A 16074-nucleotide genomic window follows, 5' to 3' on the forward strand; every position below is an offset into this window, starting at 1 on the left:
ACGCTACGGACGCTGCGAGTATGAAACTCGGAATTCTGCGGAATTGGGTAAGCCACCGGGTTTACCCCCTCATCCAAGACGCCGACACGTACCTGGCCGCCTGCGACATCTTAAAGGCGCATGACCAGCAGCCTACGAATGAAGTGTATGCTAGGTATCTGCTCGCCACTCGCGCACAGCGACCTGGGGAATCGGTGGAGGAGTTCCTAGGCACCCTGAAAATGCTTGGAAAAGACTGCAAGTGCCGAGATGTAAAAGCCGCAGTGTACACCGACGAGCTTGTTCGCGATGCCTTTACCACAGGCCTCAGCTCCACTGACATCTGGCAAAGACTGCTGGAAAAAACGGGATTGGACCTGAAGCAGGCTGCGGACACCGCGCGATCCCTGGATGTGGCCCAGAGAAACTCGGACGCCTACTCTTCAGCCCGCGCCGTCCACGCCGCCACGTGTGCACCAAGGGCACCGCCATCTTGGAAGGCGTCTTCCCCGCACAGCAGCCCGACACCGTCAGGGCCCCGCTCTCCCCGCAGAAGCCCTACGACAGCCGCGACACGCCGGGGACCCAACTGCTACTTCTGCGGGCAGCCAAAGCACACCAGAAACCTGTGCCCGGCGAAAGGCACCACCTGCTTTAAGTGCGGTAAGAAGGGGCACTTCGGGAACGTGTGCAGAGGGAACCCCGCCGGAAAACCAAAACCCGCCACCGCCGCGTGTGTGCCGTGGGAGCGGCCATCTTGGACGCCATCTTGCCCGACCTCGTGGGGTCCGCCATCTTGTGAGCAGACAGCGTGGACGCCATCTTGTCTCGATCAGGGCCCTACAGTGGCATCGGTCACAGTGGACCAGACCAGGCCCCACCCGCTATCCAAATCAATGGTGGACATCGAGGTAAACGGGTGCCGGGTTAAATGTTTAATTGACAGTGGAAGCACGGAGAGTTTTATCCACCCTGAACTGGCACAACAACTCTCCCTAAAGGTGGTCCCTACTCGGGGTACCATCTCTATGGCTGATAAAACCCAGACATCGACCATTCTGGGTTACTGCACGGTACAATTGTCCGTTAACGGGACTGTATACGATAATTTTAAAGTATTAATCATGAAGAATCTATGTGCGAGCGTGATCTTGGGCCTGGATTTCCAGTGCAACCACCAAAGCATCACGCTCAAGTACGGTGGGTCCCAGCCGCCCCTCACAGTGTGCGGTCTGGCTACCCTGAAGGTAAAGCCACCTTCGCTATTCACGAACCTTACCCCTAACTGCCGGCCAATAGCGACCAAAAGCAGGAGGTACAGCTGGGAGGACAGGCGGTTTATCGCGACCGAGGTAGACAGGCTCCTGAAAGAGCGCATTATTGAATGCAGCAATAGCCCGTGGCACGCCCAAGTGGTGGTGGTAAGGGGTAGCGAGAAGAAACGGATGGTGATCGACTATAGCCAAACGATCAACAGGTACACCCAACTAGACGCCTACCCGCTACCCCGCATATCAGAAATGGTGAACCAAATCGCCCAATACCGGGTGTTCTCCACCATCGACCTCAAGTCAGCATACCACCAGCTCCCTATCAGACCAGAGGACCGCCCGTACACCGCCTTCGAGGTGAACGGACGCCTCTACCAATTCCTCAGAGTCCCCTTTGGGGTGACGAATGGGGTCTCGGTCTTCCAGAGGGAGATGGATCGCATGGTCGATGACCACCACTTGCAGGCAACCTTCCCCTACCTCGACAATGTCACCATCTGTGGTCACAAACAACAGGATCACGACTCGAACCTTGAGAGGTTCCTGAAAAATGCACAAAAACTCAACCTCACCTACAACGAGGACAAGTGCGTTTTCAACACCACGCGCCTCTGCATACTAGGCAGCGTGGTGGAGAATGGGGAAATCGGACCAGACCCCGACCGATTGCGCCCCCTACGGGAGCTGCCCCTGCCCAACACTCCCAAAGCCCTGAAAAGGTGCCTGGGGTTATTTTCTTATTATTCCCAATGGGTCCCCAACTACTCCGACAAAGCCCGCCCCCTCTTGAAAGCATCCTCTTTTCCGTTCTCTGCTGAGGCCCACGCCGCCTTCAAAAGCATTAAGCAGGATATTGAGCGGGCCACGCTACAGGCAGTGGACGAGAACACTCCATTTCAAGTGGAAAGTGATGCGTCTGACTTTGCCTTGGCGGCCACCCTCAACCAGGCGGGTCGGCCCGTAGCTTTCTTCTCGAGGGCCCTCCAAGGGCCCGAGATCAGACACTCCTCCATGGAAAAGGAGGCCCAAGCCATCATGGAGGCAGCGCGCCACTGGCACCACTACCTAGCCGGCAAACGCTTCACCCTACTTACCAACCAGTGGTCGGTAGCGTTTATGTTCAATAATAAACAGAGGGGGAAGATCAAAAATGATAAGATTCTTAGGTGGCGGATCGAGCTCTCCACCTTCGAGTATGACATCATTTACCGGCCAGGGGCCCTTAACGAATCCGCAGATGCCCTCTCACGAGGGATGTGTGCCAGCGCCACCGGGGATCGGCTACAGACTCTCCACAACGACCTCTGCCACCCAGGGGTCACGCGGCTGTTCCACTTCATAAAGTCCCGCAACTTACCCTACTCGATTGAGGAAGTTCGGTCTCTGACCAGGAACTGCCGCACTTGCGCTGAGTGCAAGCCTCAGTTCTACCACCCTGATAGGGCCCACTTAATCAAAGCTACACGGCCCTTTGAGCGGCTCAGCTTAGATTTCAAGGGCCCCCTCCCGTCCGTCGACCGCAATGTTTACTTCCTGAACATTGTGGACGAATACTCCCGGTTCCCATTCGCCTTCCCCTGCCCAGACATGACCAGCGCCACGGTCATTAAATGCCTCAACAGCCTGTTCTGCCTATTCGGTATGCCGAGCTACATCCACACGGATAGGGGGGCGTCCTTCATGAGTGAAGAGCAACGCCAGTACATGCTGTCCAGGGGTATCGCCACAAGCCGTACCACCAGCTACAACCCCCGGGGTAACGGTCAAGTGGAGCGAGAGAACGGGACAGTATGGAAAGCAGTCACTCGAGCTCTAAGGACCAAGGGCCTCCCTATCTCCCGCTGGCAGAGAGTCCTCTCAGATGTGCTCCATTCGATACAGTCGCTATTGTGCGCTGCCACTAATGCCACGCCTCATGAACGAATGTTTAGCTTTCCCCGGAAATCCACCTCAGGCGTATCCATGCCATCATGGCTCTCCACCCCAGGTCCGGTATTCGTGCGAAGGCATGTGAGGGGCCATAAGATGGACCCTCTCGTGGAGCCAGTGCACCTACTCCATGCCAACCCCCAATACGCGTATGTTCGGCACGCCGACGGAAGGGAGGACACCGTGTCAATAAAAGACGTTGCCCCAGCCGGTAACGACAACAACCACGGCAATAGCAGCAACAACAACCACAGCAACTCTTACCCACCCACTTCTCTTTCATCACCCCTGGAAGAACATCGACCAACGGCACTCCCACTAACTACCCCTTCAACAACCCTGGCGGCACCCCCGGCAGAGACCCAGGAGGCCACTGGGGACACCCAGCCGACACCCGCGACACCACAACAGCCACGTCGGTCGCAGAGGACTACCAAACCCCCGAACAGACTAAATCTATAGAAGGGGTGAATGTGATGAAATATTCCATTCATCACTGCCTGTGACTGTGGTTGGTTTCAGGTTTCCCCTCACCATTGTGTTGTATATCATCACTGCCTGTGACTGTGGTTGGTTTCAGGTTTCCCCTCGCCATTGTATTGTATATTGGAATGTATGGAATGCATTGTGTGTAGGGCTCCGCCCATACCTGGCCTCTATGTAAGCCAGCTCAGTCTGGCCTCATATTCGGTACTGCAGATCTCCAGATGGAAGATACCTCTCTCCACTGCGTGTTATCTTCTAAGTTAATAAAAGCCTTGTCTTGTTTCGCTAACATCGAGTCTCGGGATTATTGAGGCACATCACTTTCCCCCTCTGGGACTGGGTGGTGCAGTGGGTCAGACACTGTCCTTTCCCCCTCTGGGACTGGGTAGTGCAGTGTTTCAGACACTGTCCTTTCTCCCTCTGGGAGTGGATGGTGTGGTGGGTCAGACACTGTCCTTTTCCCCCTCTGGGACTGGGCGGGGCAGTGGGTCAGACACTGTCCTTTCCCCCACTGGGACTGGATGGTGCAGATTGTCAGACAATGTCCTTTCACCCTCTGGGACTGGGTGGTGCAGTGGGTCAGGCACTGTCCTTTCCCTCTCTGGGACTGGGTGTTGCAGTGGGTCAGACACTGCCCTTTCCCCCTCTGGGACTGGGCTGTGCAGTGGGTCAGACAATGTCCTTTCCCCCTCTGGGACTAGGTGGTGCAGTGGGTCAGACACTGTCCTTTCCCTCTCTGGGACTGGGTGGTGCAGTGGGTCAGACACTGTCCTTTCCCCCTCTGGGACTGGATGGTGCAGATTGTCAGACACTGTCCTTTCACCCTCTGGGAATCGGTGGTGCAGTTGGTCAGACACTGGCCTTTCCCCCTCTGGGACTGGGTGGTGCAGTGTGTCAGATTCTGTCCTTTCATCATCTGGGACTGGGTGGTGCAGTGGGTCAGACACTGTCCTTTCCCCCTGTGGGACTGGGCGGTGCAGTGGGTCAGACATTGTCCTTTCTCCCTCTGGGACAGGGTGGTGCAGTGGGTCAGGCACTGTCCTTTCCCCATCTGGGACTGGGTGTTGCAGTGGGTCAGACACTGTTCTTTCCCCCTCTGGGACTGGGCGGTGCAGTGGGTCAGACACTGTCCTTTCCCCCTCTGGGACTGGGTGGTGCAGTGGGTCAGACACTGACCTTTCCCTCTCTGGGAATGGGTGGTGCAGAGAGTGAGACAATGTCCATTCCCCCTCTGGGAATGGGTGGTGCAGTGGGTCAGACACTGTCCTTTCCCCCTCTGGGAATGGGCGGTGCAGTGGGTCAGACACTGTCTTTTCCCCCTCTGGGACTGGGTGGTGCAGTGGGTCAGACACTGTCCTTTCCCCCTCTGGGACTGGGTTGTGCAGTGGGTCAGACAATGTCCTTTCCCCCTCTGTGATTGGATGGTGCAGTGGGTCAGACACTGGGCTTTCCCTCTCTGGGAATGTGTGGTGCAGTGGGTCAGACACTGTCCTTCTCTGCTCTGGGACTGGGTGGTGCATTGGGTCAGACAATGTCCTTTCCCGCTCTGGGACTGGGTATTGCAGTGGGTCAGACACTGTCCTTTCCCCCTCTGGGACTGGATGGTGCAGTGGGTCAGACTCTGTCCTTCTCTGCTCTGGGACTGGGTGGTGCAGTGGGTCAGACAATGTCCTTTCCCGCTCTGGGACTGTGTATTGCAGTGGGTCAGACACTGTCCTTTCCCCCTCTGGGACTGGATGGTGAAGTGGGTCAGACTCTGTCCTTCTCTGCTCTGTGACTGGATGGTGCAGTGGGTCAGACACTGGGCTTTCCCTCTCTGGGAATGTGTGGTGCAGTGGGTCAGACACTGTCCTTTCCCTCTCTGGGACTGGGCGGTGCAGTGGGTCAGACACTGTCCTTTCCCCCTCTGGGACTGGGTGGTGCAGTTGGTCAGACACTGTCCTTTCACCCTTTGGGACCGAGTGGTGCAGTGGGTCAGACTCTGTCCTTCTCTGCTCTGGGACTGGGTGGTGCAGTGGGTCAGACTCTGTCCTTTCCCGCTCTGGGACAGGGTGGTGCAGTGGGTCAGACGCTGTCCTTTCCCCCTCTGGGACTGGATGGTGCAGTGGGTCAGACACTGGCCTTTCCCCCTCTTGCACTGGGTTCTGCAGTCGGTCAGACACTGTCCTTTCCCCCTCTGGGAATGGGTGTTGCAGTGGGTCACACTCTGCTCTTTCCACTTCTGGGACTGGGTGGTGCAGTGGGTCAGACACTGTCCTTTCCCTCTCTGGGATTGGGTGTTGCAGTGGGTCAGACACTGTCCTTTCCCCCTCTGGGACTGGGCGGTGCAGTGGGTCAGACACTGTCCTTTCCCCCTGTGGGACTGGGCGGTGCAGTGGGTCAGACATTGTCCTTTCTCCCTCTGGGACAGGGTGGTGCAGTGGGTCAGGCACTGTCCTTTCCCCATCTGGGACTGGGTGTTGCAGTGGGTCAGACACTGTTCTTTCCCCCTCTGGGACTGGGCGGTGCAGTGGGTCAGACACTGTCCTTTCCCCCTCTGGGACTGGGTGGTGCAGTGGGTCAGACACTGACCTTTCCCTCTCTGGGAATGGGTGGTGCAGAGAGTGAGACACTGTCCATTCCCCCTCTGGGAATGGGTGGTGCAGTGGGTCAGACACTGTCCTTTCCCCCTCTGGGAATGGGCGGTGCAGTGGGTCAGACACTGTCTTTTCCCCCTCTGGGACTGGGTGGTGCAGTGGGTCAGACACTGTCCTTTCCCCCTCTGGGACTGGGTTGTGCAGTGGGTCAGACAATGTCCTTTCCCCCTCTGTGATTGGATGGTGCAGTGGGTCAGACACTGGGCTTTCCCTCTCTGGGAATGTGTGGTGCAGTGGGTCAGACACTGTCCTTCTCTGCTCTGGGACTGGGTGGTGCATTGGGTCAGACAATGTCCTTTCCCGCTCTGGGACTGGGTATTGCAGTGGGTCAGACACTGTCCTTTCCCCCTCTGGGACTGGATGGTGCAGTGGGTCAGACTCTGTCCTTCTCTGCTCTGGGACTGGGTGGTGCAGTGGGTCAGACAATGTCCTTTCCCGCTCTGGGACTGTGTATTGCAGTGGGTCAGACACTGTCCTTTCCCCCTCTGGGACTGGATGGTGAAGTGGGTCAGACTCTGTCCTTCTCTGCTCTGTGACTGGATGGTGCAGTGGGTCAGACACTGGGCTTTCCCTCTCTGGGAATGTGTGGTGCAGTGGGTCAGACACTGTCCTTTCCCTCTCTGGGACTGGGCGGTGCAGTGGGTCAGACACTGTCCTTTCCCCCTCTGGGACTGGGTGGTGCAGTTGGTCAGACACTGTCCTTTCACCCTTTGGGACCGAGTGGTGCAGTGGGTCAGACTCTGTCCTTCTCTGCTCTGGGACTGGTTGGTGCAGTGGGTCAGACTCTGTCCTTTCCCGCTCTGGGACAGGGTGGTGCAGTGGGTCAGACGCTGTCCTTTCCCCCTCTGGGACTGGATGGTGCAGTGGGTCAGACACTGGCCTTTCCCCCTCTTGCACTGGGTTCTGCAGTCGGTCAGACACTGTCCTTTCCCCCTCTGGGAATGGGTGTTGCAGTGGGTCACACTCTGCTCTTTCCACTTCTGGGACTGGGTGGTGCAGTGGGTCAGACACTGTCCTTTCCCTCTCTGGGATTGGGTGTTGCAGTGGGTCAGACACTGTCCTTTCCCCCTCTGGGACTGGGCGGTGCAGTGGGTCAGACAATGTCCTTTCCCCCTCTGGGACTGGGTAGTGCAGTGGGTCAGACACTGTCCTTTCTCCCTCTGGGAGTGGATGGTGTGGTGCATCAGACACTGTCATTTTCCCCCTCTGGGACTGGGCGGTGCAGTGGGTCAGACATTGTCCTTTCACCCTCTGGAACTGGGTGGTGCAGTGTGTCAGACACTGTCCTTTCACCCCTCTGGGACTGGGTGGTGCAGTGGGTCAGACACTGTCCTTTCCCTCTCTGGGAATTGTTTGTGCAGTGGGTCAGGCACTGTCATTTCCCCCTCTGGGACTGGGCGGTGCAATGGGTCAGACACTGCCCTTTCTGCCTCTGGGACTGGGTGGTGCAGTGGGTCTCACACTGGCCTTTCCCTCTCTGGGAATGGGTGGTGCAGAGGGTGAGACACTGTCCATTCCCCCTATGGGACTGGGTGGTGCAGTGGGTCAGACACTGTCCTTTCCCCCTCTGGGATTTGTTGGTGCACTGGGTCAGACACTGTCCTTTCCCTCTCGGGGACTGGGTGTTGCAGTGGGTCAGACATTGTCCTTTCCCGCTCTGGGACTGGGTGGTGCAGTGGGTCAGACACCGTCCTTTCCCCCTCTGGGGCTGGGTGGTGCAGTGGGTCAGACATTGTCCTTTCCCCCTCTGGGACTGGGTGGTGCAGTGGGTCAGACACTGTCCTTTCCCCCTCTGGGACTGGGCGGTGTAGTGGGTCAGACACTTTCCTTTCCCCCTCTGGGACTGGATGGTGCAGTGGGTCAGACTCTGTCCTTCTCTGCTCTGGGACTGGGTGGTGCAGTGGGTCAGACACAGTCCTTTCCCCCTCTGGGACTGGGTGGTGCAGTGGGTCAGACATTGTCCTTTCCCCCTCTGGGACTGGATGGTGCAGATTGTCTGACACTGGCCTTTCCCCCTCTGGCACTGGGTGGTGCACTGGGTCAGACACTGACCTTTCCACTTCTGGGACTGGGTGGTGCAGTGGGTCAGACACTGTCCTTTCCCTCTCTGGGACTGTGTATTGCAGTGGGTCAGACACTGTGCTTTCCCCCTCTGGGACTGGGCGGTGCAGTGGGTCAGACACTGTCCTTTCACCCTCTGGGACTGGGTGGTGCAGTGGGTCAGGCACTGTCCTTTCCCTCTCTGGGACTGTGTATTGCAGTGGGTCAGACACTGTGCTTTCCCCCTCTGGGACTGGGCGGTGCAGTGGGTCAGACACTGTCCTTTCACCCTCTGGGACTGGGCGGTGCAGTGGGTCAGACACTGTCCTTTCCCCCTCTGGGACTAAGTGGTGCAGTGGGTCAGACACTGTCCTTTCCCGCTATGGGACTGGGTAGTGCAGTGGGTCAGACACTGTCCTTTCCCCCTCTGGGACTGGATGGTTCATTGGGTCAGACACTGTCCTTTCCCCCTCTGGGACTGGATGGTTCATTGGGTCAGACACTGTCCTTTCCCCCTCTGGGACTGGGTGGTGCAGTGGGTCAGACACTTTCCTTTCCCCCTCTGCGACTGGGTGGTGCAGTGTCTCAGACACTGTCCTTTCCCCCTCTGGGACTGGGTGGTGCAATGGTTCAGACACTGTCCCTTCCGCATCTGGGACTGGGTGGTGCAGATTCTCAGACACTGTCCTTTCCCCCTCTGGGACTGGGTGGTGCAGTGGGTTAGACACTAGCCTTTCCCACTCTGGGACGGGGCGGTGTAGTGGTTCAGATACTGCCCTTTCCCCCTCTGGGACTGGATGGTGCAGTGGGTCAGACTCTGTCCTTCCCTCATCTGGGACTGGATGGTGCAGATTGACAGACACTGTACTTTCACCCTCTGGGATTGGGTGGTGCAGTGGGTCAGACACTGCCCTTTCCCCCTCTGGGACTGGGTGGTGCAGTGTGTCAGATTCTGTCCTTTCCCCATCTGGGACTGGGTGGTGCAGTGGTTCAGACACTGTCCTTTCCCCCTCTGGGTCTGTGTGGTGCAGTGGGTCAGACACTGTCCTTTCCCCCTCTGGGACTAGGTGGTGCAGTGGGTCAGACACTGTCCTTTCCCTCTCTGGGACTGGGTGGTGCAGTGGGTCAGACACTGCCCTTTCCCCCTCTGGGACTGGATGGTGCAGATTGTCAGACACTGTCCTTTCACCCTCTGGGAATCGGTGGTGCAGTTGGTCAGACACTGTCCTTTCCCCCTGTGGGACTGGGTGGTGCACTGGGTCAGACATTGTCCTTTCTCCCTCTGGGACAGGGTGGTGCAGTGGGTCAGGCACTGTCCTTTCCCCATCTGGGACTGGGTGGTGCAGTGGGTCAGACACTGTCCTTTCCCCCTCTGGGACTGGGCGGTGCAGTGGGTCAGACACTGTCCTTTCCCCCTCTGGGACTGGGTGGTGCAGTGGGTCAGACACTGACATTTCCCTCTCTGGGAATGGGTGGTGCAGAGAGTGAGACACTGTCCATTCCCCCTCTGGGAATGGGTGGTGCATTGGGTCAGACACTGTCCTTTCCCCCTCTGGGACTGGGTAGTGCAGTGGTCCAGACACTGTCCTTTCCCCCTCTGGGACTGGGTGATGCAGGGGGTCAGACACTGTCCGTTCGCCCTCTGGGACTGGTTGGTGCGGTGTGTTAGACACTGTACTTTTCCCCTCTGGGACTGGGTGGTGCAGTGGGTCAGACTCTGTCCTTTCCCCCCTGGGACTGGGTGGTGCAGTGGGTCAGGCTCTGTCCTTTGCCCCTCTGGGACTGGGTGGTGCAGTGGGTCAGACACTGTCCTTTCCCCCTCTGGGACTGGGTGGTGCAGTGGGTGAGACACTGTCCTTTCACCCTTTGGGACTGGGTGGTGCGGTGGGTCAGACTCTGCCCTTTCCCCCTCTGGGACTGGGTGGTGCAGTGGGTCAGACTCTGTCCTTTCCCCCTCTGGGACTGGTTGGTGCGGTGTGTCAGACACTGTACTTTTCCCCTCTGGGACTGGGTGGTGCAGTGGGTCAGACTCTGTCCTTTCCCCCCTGGGACTGGGTGGTGCAGTGTGTCAGACTCTGTCCTTTGCCCCTCTGGGACTGGGTGGTGCAGTGGGTCAGACACTGTCCTTTCCCCCTCTGGGACTGGGTGGTGCAGTGGGTGAGACACTGTCCTTTCACCCTTTGGGACTGGGTGGTGCGGTGGGTCAGACTCTGCCCTTTCCCCCTCTGGGACTGGGTGGTGCAGTGGGTCAGACTCTGTCCTTTCCCCCTCTGGGACTGGTGGTGCAGTGGGTCAGACACTGTCCTTTCCCCCTGTGGGACTGGGTGGTGCAGTGAGTCAGACTCTGTCCTTTCCCCCTCTGGGGCTGGGCGTTGTCGTGGGTCAGACTCTATCCATTCCCCCTCTGGGACTGGGCGGTGTCGTGAGTCAGGCTCAATCCTTTCCCCCTCTGGGACTGAGTGGTGTCGTGGGTCAGACTCTGTTCTTTCCCCCTCTGGGATTTGGTGGTGCAGTGGGTCAGACACTGTCCTTTCCCCCTCTGGGACTGGTTGGAGCGGTGGGTCAGACACTGTCCTTTCCCCCTCTGGGAGTGGGAGATGCAGTGGGTCAGACAGTGTCCTTTCCCCCTCTTCGACTGGGTGGTTCATTGGGTCAGACACTGTCCTTTCCCCCCCTGGGACTGGGTGGTGAGGTGGGTCAGAAACTGTCCTTTCCCCCTCTGGGACTGTGTGGTGCAGTGGGTTAGACACTAGCCTTTCCCCCTCTGGGACGGGGCGGTGTAGTGGTTCAGATACTGCCCTTTCCCCCTCTGGGACTGGATGGTGCAGTGGGTCAGACTCTGTCCTTCCCTCATCTGGGACTGGATGGTGCAGATTGACAGACACTGTACTTTCACCCTCTGGGATTGGGTGGTGCAGTGGGTCAGACACTGCCCTTTCCCCCTCTGGGACTGGGTGGTGCAGTGTGTCAGATTCTGTCCTTTCCCCATCTGGGACTGGGTGGTGCAGTGGTTCAGACACTGTCCTTTCCCCCTCTGGGTCTGTGTGGTGCAGTGGGTCAGACACTGTCCTTTCCCCCTCTGGGACTAGGTGGTGCAGTGGGTCAGACACTGTCCTTTCCCTCTCTGGGACTGGGTGGTGCAGTGGGTCAGACACTGTCCTTTCCCCCTCTGGGACTGGATGGTGCAGATTGTCAGACACTGCCCTTTCACCCTCTGGGAATCGGTGGTGCAGTTGGTCAGACACTGTCCTTTCCCCCTGTGGGACTGGGTGGTGCACTGGGTCAGACATTGTCCTTTCTCCCTCTGGGACAGGGTGGTGCAGTGGGTCAGGCACTGTCCTTTCCCCATCTGGGACTGGGTGGTGCAGTGGGTCAGACACTGTCCTTTCCCCCTCTGGGACTGGGCGGTGCAGTGGGTCAGACACTGTCCTTTCCCCCTCTGGGACTGGGTGGTGCAGTGGGTCAGACACTGACATTTCCCTCTCTGGGAATGGGTGGTGCAGAGAGTGAGACACTGTCCATTCCCCCTCTGGGAATGGGTGGTGCATTGGGTCAGACACTGTCCTTTCCCCCTCTGGGACTGGGTCGTGCAGTGGTCCAGACACTGTCCTTTCCCCCTCTGGGACTGGGTGATGCAGGGGGTCAGACACTGTCCGTTCCCCCTCTGGGACTGGTTGGTGCGGTGTGTTAGACACTGTACTTTTCCCCTCTGGGACTGGGTGGTGCAGTGGGTCAGACTCTGTCCTTTCCCCCCTGGGACTGGGTGGTGCAGTGGGTCAGGCTCTGTCCTTTGCCCCTCTGGGACTGGGTGGTGCAGTGGGTCAGACACTGTCCTTTCCCCCTCTGGGACTGGGTGGTGCAGTGGGTGAGACACTGTCCTTTCACCCTTTGGGACTGGGTGGTGCGGTGGGTCAGACTCTGCCCTTTCCCCCTCTGGGACTGGGTGGTGCAGTGGGTCAGACTCTGTCCTTTCCCCCTCTGGGACTGGTTGGTGCGGTGTGTCAGACACTGTACTTTTCCCCTCTGGGACTGGGTGGTGCAGTGGGTCAGACTCTGTCCTTTCCCCCCTGGGACTGGGTGGTGCAGTGTGTCAGACTCTGTCCTTTGCCCCTCTGGGACTGGGTGGTGCAGTGGGTCAGACACTGTCCTTTCCCCCTCTGGGACTGGGTGGTGCAGTGGGTGAGACACTGTCCTTTCACCCTTTGGGACTGGGTGGTGCGGTGGGTCAGACTCTGCCCTTTCCCCCTCTGGGACTGGGTGGTGCAGTGGGTCAGACTCTGTCCTTTCCCCCTCTGGGACTGGTGGTGCAGTGGGTCAGACACTGTCCTTTCCCCCTGTGGGACTGGGTGGTGCAGTGAGTCAGACTCTGTCCTTTCCCCCTCTGGGGCTGGGCGTTGTCGTGGGTCAGACTCTATCCATTCCCCCTCTGGGACTGGGCGGTGTCGTGAGTCAGGCTCTATCCTTTCCCCCTCTGGGACTGAGTGGTGTCGTGGGTCAGACTCTGTTCTTTCCCCCTCTGGGATTTGGTGGTGCAGTGGGTCAGACACTGTCCTTTCCCCCTCTGGGACTGGTTGGAGCGGTGGGTCAGACACTGTCCTTTCCCCCTCTGGGAGTGGGAGATGCAGTGGGTCAGACTCTGTCCTTTCCCCCCTGGGACTGGGTGGTGCAGTGTGTCAGACTCTGTCCTTTGCCCCTCTGGGACTGGGTGGTGCAGTGGGTCAGACACTGTCCTTTCCCCCTCTGGGACTGGGTGGTGCAGTGGGTGAGACACTGTCCTTTCACCCTTTGGGACTGGGTGGTGCGGTGGGTCAGACTCTGCCCTTTCCCCCTCTGGGACTGGGTGGTGCAGTGGGTCAGACTCTGTCCTTTCCCCCTCTGGGACTGGTGGTGCAGTGGGTCAGACACTGTCCTTTCCCCCTGTGGGACTGGGTGGTGCAGTGAGTCAGACTCTGTCCTTTCCCCCTCTGGGGCTGGGCGTTGTCGTGGGTCAGACTCTATCCATTCCCCCTCTGGGACTGGGCGGTGTCGTGAGTCAGGCTCAATCCTTTCCCCCTCTGGGACTGAGTGGTGTCGTGGGTCAGACTCTGTTCTTTCCCCCTCTGGGATTTGGTGGTGCAGTGGGTCAGACACTGTCCTTTCCCCCTCTGGGACTGGTTGGAGCGGTGGGTCAGACACTGTCCTTTCCCCCTCTGGGAGTGGGAGATGCAGTGGGTCAGACAGTGTCCTTTCCCCCTCTTCGACTGGGTGGTTCATTGGGTCAGACACTGTCCTTTCCCCCCCTGGGACTGGGTGGTGAGGTGGGTCAGAAACTGTCCTTTCCCCCTCTGGGACTGTGTGGTGCAGTGGGTTAGACACTAGCCTTTCCCCCTCTGGGACGGGGCGGTGTAGTGGTTCAGATACTGCCCTTTCCCCCTCTGGGACTGGATGGTGCAGTGGGTCAGACTCTGTCCTTCCCTCATCTGGGACTGGATGGTGCAGATTGACAGACACTGTACTTTCACCCTCTGGGATTGGGTGGTGCAGTGGGTCAGACACTGCCCTTTCCCCCTCTGGGACTGGGTGGTGCAGTGTGTCAGATTCTGTCCTTTCCCCATCTGGGACTGGGTGGTGCAGTGGTTCAGACACTGTCCTTTCCCCCTCTGGGACTAGGTGGTGCAGTGGGTCAGACACTGTCCTTTCCCTCTCTGGGACTGGGTGGTGCAGTGGGTCAGACACTGTCCTTTCCCCCTCTGGGACTGGATGGTGCAGATTGTCAGACACTGCCCTTTCACCCTCTGGGAATCGGTGGTGCAGTTGGTCAGACACTGTCCTTTCCCCCTGTGGGACTGGGTGGTGCACTGGGTCAGACATTGTCCTTTCTCCCTCTGGGACAGGGTGGTGCAGTGGGTCAGGCACTGTCCTTTCCCCATCTGGGACTGGGTGGTGCAGTGGGTCAGACACTGTCCTTTCCCCCTCTGGGACTGGGCGGTGCAGTGGGTCAGACACTGTCCTTTCCCCCTCTGGGACTGGGTGGTGCAGTGGGTCAGACACTGACATTTCCCTCTCTGGGAATGGGTGGTGCAGAGAGTGAGACACTGTCCATTCCCCCTCTGGGAATGGGTGGTGCATTGGGTCAGACACTGTCCTTTCCCCCTCTGGGACTGGGTCGTGCAGTGGTCCAGACACTGTCCTTTCCCCCTCTGGGACTGGGTGATGCAGGGGGTCAGACACTGTCCGTTCCCCCTCTGGGACTGGTTGGTGCGGTGTGTTAGACACTGTACTTTTCCCCTCTGGGACTGGGTGGTGCAGTGGGTCAGACTCTGTCCTTTCCCCCCTGGGACTGGGTGGTGCAGTGGGTCAGGCTCTGTCCTTTGCCCCTCTGGGACTGGGTGGTGCAGTGGGTCAGACACTGTCCTTTCCCCCTCTGGGACTGGGTGGTGCAGTGGGTGAGACACTGTCCTTTCACCCTTTGGGACTGGGTGGTGCGGTGGGTCAGACTCTGCCCTTTCCCCCTCTGGGACTGGGTGGTGCAGTGGGTCAGACTCTGTCCTTTCCCCCTCTGGGACTGGTTGGTGCGGTGTGTCAGACACTGTACTTTTCCCCTCTGGGACTGGGTGGTGCAGTGGGTCAGACTCTGTCCTTTCCCCCCTGGGACTGGGTGGTGCAGTGTGTCAGACTCTGTCCTTTGCCCCTCTGGGACTGGGTGGTGCAGTGGGTCAGACACTGTCCTTTCCCCCTCTGGGACTGGGTGGTGCAGTGGGTGAGACACTGTCCTTTCACCCTTTGGGACTGGGTGGTGCGGTGGGTCAGACTCTGCCCTTTCCCCCTCTGGGACTGGGTGGTGCAGTGGGTCAGACTCTGTCCTTTCCCCCTCTGGGACTGGTGGTGCAGTGGGTCAGACACTGTCCTTTCCCCCTGTGGGACTGGGTGGTGCAGTGAGTCAGACTCTGTCCTTTCCCCCTCTGGGGCTGGGCGTTGTCGTGGGTCAGACTCTATCCATTCCCCCTCTGGGACTGGGCGGTGTCGTGAGTCAGGCTCTATCCTTTCCCCCTCTGGGACTGAGTGGTGTCGTGGGTCAGACTCTGTTCTTTCCCCCTCTGGGATTTGGTGGTGCAGTGGGTCAGACACTGTCCTTTCCCCCTCTGGGACTGGTTGGAGCGGTGGGTCAGACACTGTCCTTTCCCCCTCTGGGAGTGGGAGATGCAGTGGGTCAGACAGTGTCCTTTCCCCCTCTTCGACTGGGTGGTTCATTGGGTCAGACACTGTCCTTTCCCCCCCTGGGACTGGGTGGTGAGGTGGGTCAGAAACTGTCCTTTCCCCCTCTGGGACTGTGTGGTGCAGTGTGTCAGACACTGTCCTTTCCCTCTCTGGGACTGGGCGATGCAGTGGGCCAGACACTGTCCTTTCCCCCTCTGGGTCTGGGCGGTGCAGTGGGTCAGACACTGTCCTTTCCCCCTCTGGGACTGGGCGGTGCAGTGGGTCAGACAATGTCCTTTCCCCGTCTGGGACTGGGCGGTGCAGTGGTTCAGACACTGTCCTTTCTCCCTCTGGGAGTGGGTGGTGTGGGGTGTCAGACACTGTCCTTACCCACTCTGGGCCTGTGTGGTGCTGTGGGTCACACTCTGTCCTTTCCCCTTCTGGGACTGGGTGGTGCAGTGGGTCAGACACTGTCCTTTACTCCTCTGGGCCTGGGTGGTGCTGTGGGTCAGACACTGGCCTTTCCCCCTCTGGGACTGGGTGGTGCAGTAGGTCAG

This window comes from Somniosus microcephalus, unplaced genomic scaffold, assembly GCF_052327205.1.
Source record: "Somniosus microcephalus isolate GS21.2 unplaced genomic scaffold, FLI_Smic_1.0 unresolved_chr1, whole genome shotgun sequence".
Taxonomy (NCBI): Eukaryota; Metazoa; Chordata; class Chondrichthyes; order Squaliformes; family Somniosidae; genus Somniosus; species Somniosus microcephalus.